Raw genomic sequence first — 9,211 nt, forward strand, 5'->3', positions numbered from 1 at the left:
AATCCTAGTAGGGCCGACTTTCTTAAAAAGTTTTGGATGTCCGAGTGAGTCTGGCATTCTGGACTGCTGATGGTGGGTCTTAAAGGATGGCCACATGAAGTTGAAAAGTGCTCAACACCACTTTTTTTATATACAAATCAGCCAGCAGCAATCCTTGTCCACCACCCTGTGCTGTACCCTCACAACCCCCCGGTCCCCCGTCACCTCGCCGGTGCAATGCCCTCACACCCCCCGGTCGTCCCCCCTGCGGTGTCGTGCCCTCACACCCCCCGGAGCCGTTCCCTCACACGCCCCCGACCCCCCGGTCCCCTGAATGCCGTGCCCCCTCGAGCTGTACCCTCACACACTAGCCCCCCCCTCCCCCCCCACCACCCGACGCCATGCCCGCACACCCCCAGAGCCTGCCCTCCGGCAGCCATCACCCCGGAGCCGTGCCGTCACCCCCCCAACCCATTCAAACATGCACTCACACGCTCCGAGGCCAGCCTCAAGAGTCAAGTATATGCGTGCGTGTGGTGTGAACGAAGGGGATTTTTTTATATGTGAGCTTATGACGTAGGACCTGGTACTTTAAGAGAAAGAAGAGGTAGAAGAATCGTTCGTATTTCTGCCGCCGTGACGAAGACGACGAGGAAGCAGAGCAGCAGCCGCAGTGTGTGCATCGTGCCTCTCTCGCCATCGCAGAGACCAGCTCTTTCTGCAGGTAGGTTTTGTACGTTTCTCATTCCCTGTTACCATTTCTGAGTTTCTGTTGAGTATTTTCTGCTTAGTCTGGCTGTTGTTGTGGGAAAGGGAGGTTTAGCTTTAGGGATTCCGTTCTTTGATCTGTGAAAAGGACCCTCCGTAGCCTGATCTGATGCACAGGACCGCTTGATCTGATACAAGGGGCCTTTGAAACCACATGCAGATTTAGAGATTTTTCTTGTAATAGTTAGAGGTTCTGAAAAGATAGGGTGCAAAACACAGGGCGGAAACGGCCACCATAGCTATCCCCTCGAAGCCATCTGTTTGGGCACTTAGGGTTTGTGGCAAGGTGTTAGGGTAGATCAGACATAGATCAGGACACAGGAGATTATACCATTTATGAGTGAGAAGCTATGGTAGCGCTTTGTTATTGCACAATCTTGATCCTTTCAACGCCAAATTCAGTCATATTTGCAGGATTTACAGACACATTAGTATGGAAAATTGGCTTTCATGAAATCTCTTAGTCGGATCTTCAAATCGGTTACTTTGCTGAATGACTGAATCGCTTGGATTACTGATTGACTCCACCCTCTTGGAATGACTCACACTGTACTGCTCAAATTTGTGAAACTGTAATCTATGTATGAACTGTTTCCATTCTATTGCTTCATAAATTATTCTTTCTCAGTCTTTTAGTTGTATGTCTTCTTTTCTGTTGAAGCACAGGGATAGATACAATGATTGTGCAAGAAAGCTTCTAGTGCTTGCCTTAGTTACTCAGATCTGCAGAGAATAAGCCAGATCTGAGACTTGGGAACCTTGAGATCTGAAAATGAGCGCCTCCAGAACAACTTTTCAGCCTGCATGGCTCTGTGGCCTCTCCATTTTGTCAATCATATTGATTTGTGTGCCCAATGCCAATGCTTTCTACTTGCCCGGCAGTTACATGAGGAAGTTTTCTTATAATGATAATCTTACGGTGATGGTAAATTCTCTCACGTCCATTGAAACAGAGCTTCCTTTTAGCTACTACAGCCTTCCTTACTGCAAGCCGCAGGAAGGTGAACAGCACAGTCCAGAGAATCTGGGGGAACTTCTTATGGGGGATCGCATTGAGAATTCACCCTACAAATTTCACATGAATGTCAATGAGTCCAGCATCTATCTTTGCTCCACTCATAAGCTTAATGCTGACAATGTCAAGATTTTGAAGCAGAGGATTAATGATCTCTATCAAGTCAACATAATGCTCGATAATCTGCCTGCCATCAGGTATATTAAGGCAGGAGATGTTTTGCTGCCGTGGACAGGATTCCCAGTGGGTTACTTTGATGATACCCAAACTAAACAGCACTGCATTATCAACCATCTGAGGTTTACTGTTTTCATTCACGAGTATGAAGACTCAGGTAGTGTGATGGGCACTGGAGATGGTTTGGATGTCATTGTCACTGGTGGTGGTAAAAATTCATCAGCTTTTCAGGTAGTGGGCTTTGAAGTTAACCCTTGTAGTATTCGCCATGCTGATAAGGAGGCTATTTCTAAGCTCAATATGTATGACAAGATCTCTCCGACAGTTGATTGTGATGGAAGTGCTCAGCAGTTTGTTGAGGAAGGTGAGCAAATCACCTTCTCCTACGAAGTGAATTTTGTAAAGAGTGATATCCGCTGGCCTTCACGTTGGGATGCATATCTCAAAATGGAAGGTGCTCGAGTGCATTGGTTTTCAATCTTGAACTCACTGATGGTCATCACTTTCCTTGCGGGTATTGTGTTTGTTATCTTTCTTCGCACTGTACGTCGGGATCTGACAAAGTATGAGGAATTAGACAAGGAGGCCCAAGCTCAAATGACAGAAGAACTCTCTGGATGGAAGTTGGTGGTGGGGGATGTTTTCAGAGCTCCACCACACGCCAAGCTGCTCAGTGTTATGGTTGGAAGTGGGATGCAGATTACTGGGATGGCAGTTGTGACAATCCTATTTGCTGCTTTTGGGTTCATGTCACCTGCTTCACGTGGTATGCTTCTTTCTGGAATGATTATACTCTATCTTATCCTTGGGATATCTGCTGGATATGTTGCAGTGAGGCTGTGGAGAACTATGAAAGGTGATTCTACTGGCTGGAGATCAATTGCATGGCGTGTAGCTTGCTTCTTCCCTGGCATTGCCTTTGGCATTCTGATGGTTCTGAACTTCCTTCTTTGGGCCAGTAAGAGCACCGGTGCCATTCCAATCTCTCTCTTTTTCATCCTTCTCGCTCTCTGGTTCTGCATTTCTGTACCTTTGACGCTGCTGGGAGGCTTTTTGGGGGCCAGGGCAGAACATATCCAGTATCCTGTGCGTACCAATCAGATTCCAAGGGAGATTCCAAAACAGAAGTACCCCTCTTGGCTGCTCATACTTGGGGCAGGGACACTACCATTTGGAACACTTTTCATTGAACTCTTTTTTATCATGTCCAGCATCTGGCTTGGCAGGGTTTACTATGTATTTGGGTTCCTCTTTGTGGTGCTGGTGCTACTTGTGATAGTCTGTGCTGAGGTATCTGTGGTGCTCACTTACATGCATCTGTGTGTGGAGGATTGGCGCTGGTGGTGGAAATCCTTCTTTGCATCGGGCTCAGTTGCTCTTTATGTTTTTCTATACGCTGTCAACTATTTGGTGTTCGATCTGCGTAGTCTCAGTGGCTCCATTTCAACTGCACTGTACCTGGGATACTCAATCTTGATGGTCTTGGCAATCATGCTGGCGACCGGCACTATCGGGTTCCTGACATCATTCTGGTTTGTTCACTATCTTTTTTCATCTGTGAAAATAGACTGATGGTGGAGTAAGGGGATCAAGAGTCTTGGGAACAGTGAGACAGTTTCTAGCACAGTAGTATGGTGCCACCATTTTTCTCCAGCAAGCTTGAGTTTAGCAGGTGGCTTTCTCTCACCTTGAGATTGGCTGTGCTTTCAATAGTAGATTCCAGTAAGATGAGGAAAGGCCTTTTTCTTTCAAATCAGAAAAGGAAGTAAAAGCTAGTTGTACTGGATTAAGCATTGTTAATATAGAAAGGGCTTGTGAGATTATGAAGGTCCTTACTTTTGCAAGAGCTTTACAGATCTGGATTTAGTTGACTGCTCAAAGCACATTTGAATTTATGTGTTTCAACCAGGCACTGATCTATTTTTGCAGTCTGTAGTATTTCGGTTTTTGTTTTTTGTATTATACTGCACATGTATGCAGTTAACTTGAACAAGCAGAGTTTTGGATTTTTTAATCTTGTTATCTATGGTGTGCATGGGTATTGTAACACAGTTAAGGCGCTCATGTAACAGCAGCATTTATTTCAGGGCCTTTACAGAGATCCCCGAACCATGACTTGGACGGGGGAGATCATGAGTGTGCAGATGAGATCTCCCCTTTTCGTTTCTGGGGTTATTTCTGTAAGGACCAAGTAAGGGTCTTTACACACTTGTTGTGTTTGTACTCTTGGGTGCTGATGAGATGAGTGGGAATCTCATAGGGAGTAGTCTATGCTGTGCAGGATGGAGTTGATGATTTGAAGCTTTGTGACTAGACTCTCATTTATCAATATTACATTGTGGTTTTTGTTTTTAAAGTCCTTGAAGTTTGTCTACCTTATAAGATGTAGTTTGGGTTGGTATTAGGGACTGATAAGAGAGGGGTATCATGTTAAAGTCTATCTTGTCCGTTAGTCTCCAGGAAGCTGCAAGTTAGGAAGTGATTATGTTGCAATTGATAAATTTTAGGTTGTCCACTCATTACACACAATATTCATTCAAACATCTGACATTTTATATTTCTCCTTGGTATGTGCATATTCACTCAAACTTGAGTCAAACTGCTTTCTGCAAGATTCTTTCAATCTTTAGCCTCTTTGCAACATCTTCCATGTCTACATTCTTATCAACCTGTTTTGACTTTGGCAAAATTTTGTGCTCTAAGATTTCCATTTGTATCATAAACACATCACTAATTTCTAGACCGTCTAGGTACTGGATTAAAGAGCAGTTTAACGGCGTTATCCGTTGTATTTCTTGCTTTGCCTATACTAGGTGACTTTGCTTTTTCATTGAATATGCCCACAATGTTTCCTTTTAGCTCATCAGTTCACCTTTAGAGCATTTGATTAATATATTCATCCATCTTTATAGACATCATCTGGTTAAGTAAACGTATGGATATCATGTGTATTATATCCATTTTAGAGAGTAAGCTCGATGGTCTTAATAAACATCTACATAATGAGAAAGAAAAAGGTTCTTGTCAAGTTCAATATGAAACTTGGAGTCGGATATCCAAACCCTAACCCAAAAATGTTGGATTTGACTCCTAAAATTGCATTCTTCATGCAGTTTTATATCTTCACTTTGGTAGTTGTCTTCAAATTTTTTTCCGTGGTCCTTGCAATAGAATTGAAAAAATTTGGCATGGAAACTCACAGGGCATGAGTGGTATGAGGGGGACTTATGAGGGTTGATGGATTGGGCTTAAAATTCACAGCATCGACTCTTGATTTTTTTCATAGTTACAAACATTTAATCCACCAAAATTAGAAAGAGAACACAGACATTGGCGACACAGAGAAAACCTCAGCTCCTTTTTAATTCAATGATTACCTTTCTCATGAAAGGTACATTTACAGACATAAAGGATGTCCTTGTTCATAGCTGAATAATGAAACCTGTAATCAATCAACTATATAGTCCAAATTAGTTGTCTAATAACTAACTTAAAGGTTTGGCAAATTGCTCATTTCTTTATAACCAATCGAATTGTCTTAATGAGAGTTATCATCACCGTAGCCCATAAATAAGTGAAGATTAATTCTATTAAATCTCCTCTTTAATACACCCATGAGATTTCTCAAATACTCGAACTTACTTTGCTAAGAAGCTTGGCTGATATAATTTCAACACTAATGGAGTCATGTTCGACTTCATCACCATCAAGGAGTGCGTGTTGTGTTTGGGGGGTTGGTGGCACTCTATATAAATATCTCGTGTGAGTTTATCGATAGGATATTATAAAATCATGTAATATATAGTTTATACACAAAGGGTGTATTTATAGGCCTCACTTAGAGCATATGGGAGGATGAATGTACACATACATTAGACCCTTTATTTAAAAGGATATTTTATATATTAACGGGTCTTAGTTCCTATAAAAAATATATAAAGGTGGTTTTTATATAGTTGATGCAGCATTTCTTAAAGGGGACTACCTTGGGGCTTAAAAGCTTGTGTCCATCTAGAGGAAGACTTGGTTGTTGTCAAAGCAGAAACAAAGAAGCTTGAGACCAAGCTAGTTGTGTATTTGAAGCTCATAACATGCAGACAAGAACCATGCAATTGAGCTTGCTGCCCTGTATATAAAATTGGATGAAGCGAAGGCAAGGGAAAAAGAGGGAGACAAAGCAACCATCACCTTTACATAGTAAAATGCTAAGATGATCAAAAAGTCCATAGCCATACTTATCTCCTTCAAGGAGCTTTACGATGAAGATAGAAGTAGATCCACAAGGTATCATGGCTATCATTGGCAAATAACCTCTAGCTGGGACCCTCAGCTCAGCAGGAAGTACTTACAAATGGGCCAATTTCGAGACTAGTCCACACTGCTATAAGATTTGTCTGGCTGGCCTCTAACACTAGCCACATTATGTCCACATAAACATTCCCCGCCTCCTAATAAGAGGAAGATTGGGGGACAAAGTCTGGATATTAGCATCAAAGTGAAGCAACATTTTTCCAAGTGCTCTCTTCGTCAGTACGATCCCTCCATCTAATCAACCACTCAAGAATAATTCGATTCTTAAGGGTACGATCCCTAGGATCCATAATAGCCATTGGCCCGTGGGGAACATTGACAGATAGATCCTCAAGTCTTGTGAGCTCTTGATCAGAAACCAAGTTATCTCATGTACCTAATACCTCTTATTTCAATCTACTAACATGATGTGCACGACTCCATTTGGGAGATGAACCTATAAGCAACCTCATTAATCTGTTTGAAGATCATAAAATGTCTCAGACACAACTTATAGACTTTTCCAGTCCTCATTATCAAAGAGTCTTTTAGGATTCTCAAGTAAACCCATTGACCTTCTTTTGGGCCTCTAGTTGATCACCTTTGGTTGGCATAAATTGCGCTCTATCCTACACACTCTTTATGCTCTGCAACACATCTTGCTGGCTGCTTGCAAGTGTGGACAATATCTCAGATTCTATAAAAGAATCCATCATAGGGACAAGCCCTTGAGAGAGTCCAATAGGTAAGACCGAATCTCAACAAATGAAAGTTTATTCACATGGCTAATTCTACTCAAAGCATCGCCACCTTGTTAGTAGATCCTTTTCGATAACGGATCTCAAAATCAAACTCTTGCATAAGCTTGGACCAATGAGCCTTTTCCCCCTCAACTATAGAGAATTGCAAAATTATTTCAGAGATGAGTTATCCACAAACACCACAAAAGTAGAGCCATAGAGATAATGTCTCCACTTTTTCAAAGCATGAATAACAATAAAAAGATCTTTCTCATGCATAGGCCACTTAATCTTAGGGTTAGTCAACTTTCTACTCTCAAAATCAACTAGTGTGCCGTCCTCGAACAATGTAGCGCCGATAGCATAATCATTGGCATCCGTTTCAACCAATGAATGGTTTACTTGGATCCATAATCTGTAACATAGAAGCAGTGGTTGCTTGATGTTTTAATTTATTAAAGCACCCATCCAACTCCTCATACCACTCAATAGGCTTCTACTTATTGTACTTGTCCACCCCTTTGGAAAGATCCAAAAAGATATACAACCTTTATATAATTCCATATACATGTGTGGAAGAAGTTGACAAATCCTAAAAAGGACTTGAATTATGTAATGGTCTTTAGGATTGGCCATTCAGAGACCTTCTTGATTTTCTCATTATCAATGTGGACACCATTAATGGTAATAACATGTTCAAGGTATGTCAGCTCTTTGCTTAAAGAAATTATATTTTTTTTCTTTAGCAAACATGAATTCTTTTATGAGAATATCTAACACAATTCTTAGATGGTGAACATGTTTCTTAAGGGTCCTACTTGTACATGAGGATGCCATCTAAGAAGACAATAAAAAATTAGTGACATTATAAATCATTCATGATCTGCTAGAAAGTTGTTGGTGCATTCATGAGTCCGAATAGCAAAACCAAGAAGTCATAATGCCCATATCTAGTCCTAAATCTAGTCTTAAAGACATCATCCTAAAATATCCTAATTTGATGATAACCTACCCTTGGATCAATCTTCATGAAGTATCACACTCCACAAAGTAGATCAATAAGCATCCATCCTTGGCAAAGGACATTTATTCTCAACAATTAATTTGTTAAGACCCTTGTAATCAACACACATTCTTTTGGTCTAATCTTTCTTGTACACTAAAAGAACATGTACACCCCATGGTGACTTACTACGTCTTACATGCCCCATACAAAGGTACTCTTGAAGCTGTCTAGCTCCTTCATCCTCCTCATTCTGGCTTAAGGCTACCTAAATAATGAATGAGCCCCAAGAATTAGTAAACCAAGATGTAGTTCTTTTTAGAACCACATCTAAAAATTCAAACATAATCTCTTGAAAAAGTCTTCCACACTTCAAAGGTCAACTCTCTTTGAGCCTACCATATCAATGGCACCAAAGCTCAAACTAGCTTGCTGGTCTCCCACAACCAATCTCTTAGGAAGAATGTAATCTCAATGTGCGAAGCATCAACTCCACATTGAGAAAAATAACTAGCATAGAAAGAACTCTTAGAGCCTAGAAACACTTCAAATTTATTCTTAAGAGAATACGAAAAAATTACATCATTGCACTGTACTTCATTCTTAAGGACACAATAAAGAAAATCACATTCATTATTGTTAAGCATTTCTTTCGTTTCCAAAGTAGAACACATATGACTATCATCACATTTGATACATCAATACTAGAAGAATTTTTACTCATTGGACTAGATAAAACACCAACCAAAGAAAACTTCTTCATATTATGTTCAAAAGTAATACTTAGTCAATATTTACAATGGGGATTTTGTGAAAAACCATTCTTTGCCTAGTAATACATCAATATTGTCAAGGCACATAACAAGGAAAGAAAATTCTTTTCAAAATCTTGGATCTTCAATGTGACCGAAGGAACCTTCCTTTGCTAACATTGGGACACAGCTTGCGCCAGATTGACCACATAATAGAGGTCACACAACACCATTGGGATACATAATCTCTGGATAAGAGAAGCATCAATAAAGTTGTGAGTACTACCATCATCAAATAAAGCATGTACAAGGGATCCCATAACTTCATCCGTCATCCGGATAAGGTCATGTGGACCAAACACCCCATATTAAAACGGCAATTCTCACAACTGCCACATTGAAAGAATAGACATTAATAGAATAAATGAGATGATTACTTGGAACAGTATTAGTTTGCATCATGTGAGCGCGGTGTGTTTGCATTGCT

General features: G+C 40.7%; 1 pseudogene across 3 annotated transcripts; it reads left to right on the plus strand.

The window, feature by feature from the left end:
• Positions 1–522: 522 nt before the first annotated feature.
• On the plus strand, positions 523–3,953 carry LOC147634027 (transmembrane 9 superfamily member 12 pseudogene; annotated as a pseudogene). 3 transcript variants are annotated; one of them, XR_015266962.1, is made up of 2 exons: positions 523–703; positions 1,414–3,953. The product of XR_015266962.1 is annotated as a transmembrane 9 superfamily member 12 pseudogene, transcript variant X1 (transcript). The 3 variants fall into 3 exon arrangements; XR_015266963.1 differs by having other exon boundaries at positions 527–703; positions 1,409–3,953; XR_015266964.1 differs by having other exon boundaries at positions 565–712.
• Positions 3,954–9,211: the final 5,258 nt, after the last annotated feature.

Source organism: Cibotium barometz, chromosome 11 (assembly GCF_041138505.1).
Source record: "Cibotium barometz isolate CiBa-2024 chromosome 11, ASM4113850v1, whole genome shotgun sequence".
Classification (NCBI taxonomy): Eukaryota; Viridiplantae; Streptophyta; class Polypodiopsida; order Cyatheales; family Cibotiaceae; genus Cibotium; species Cibotium barometz.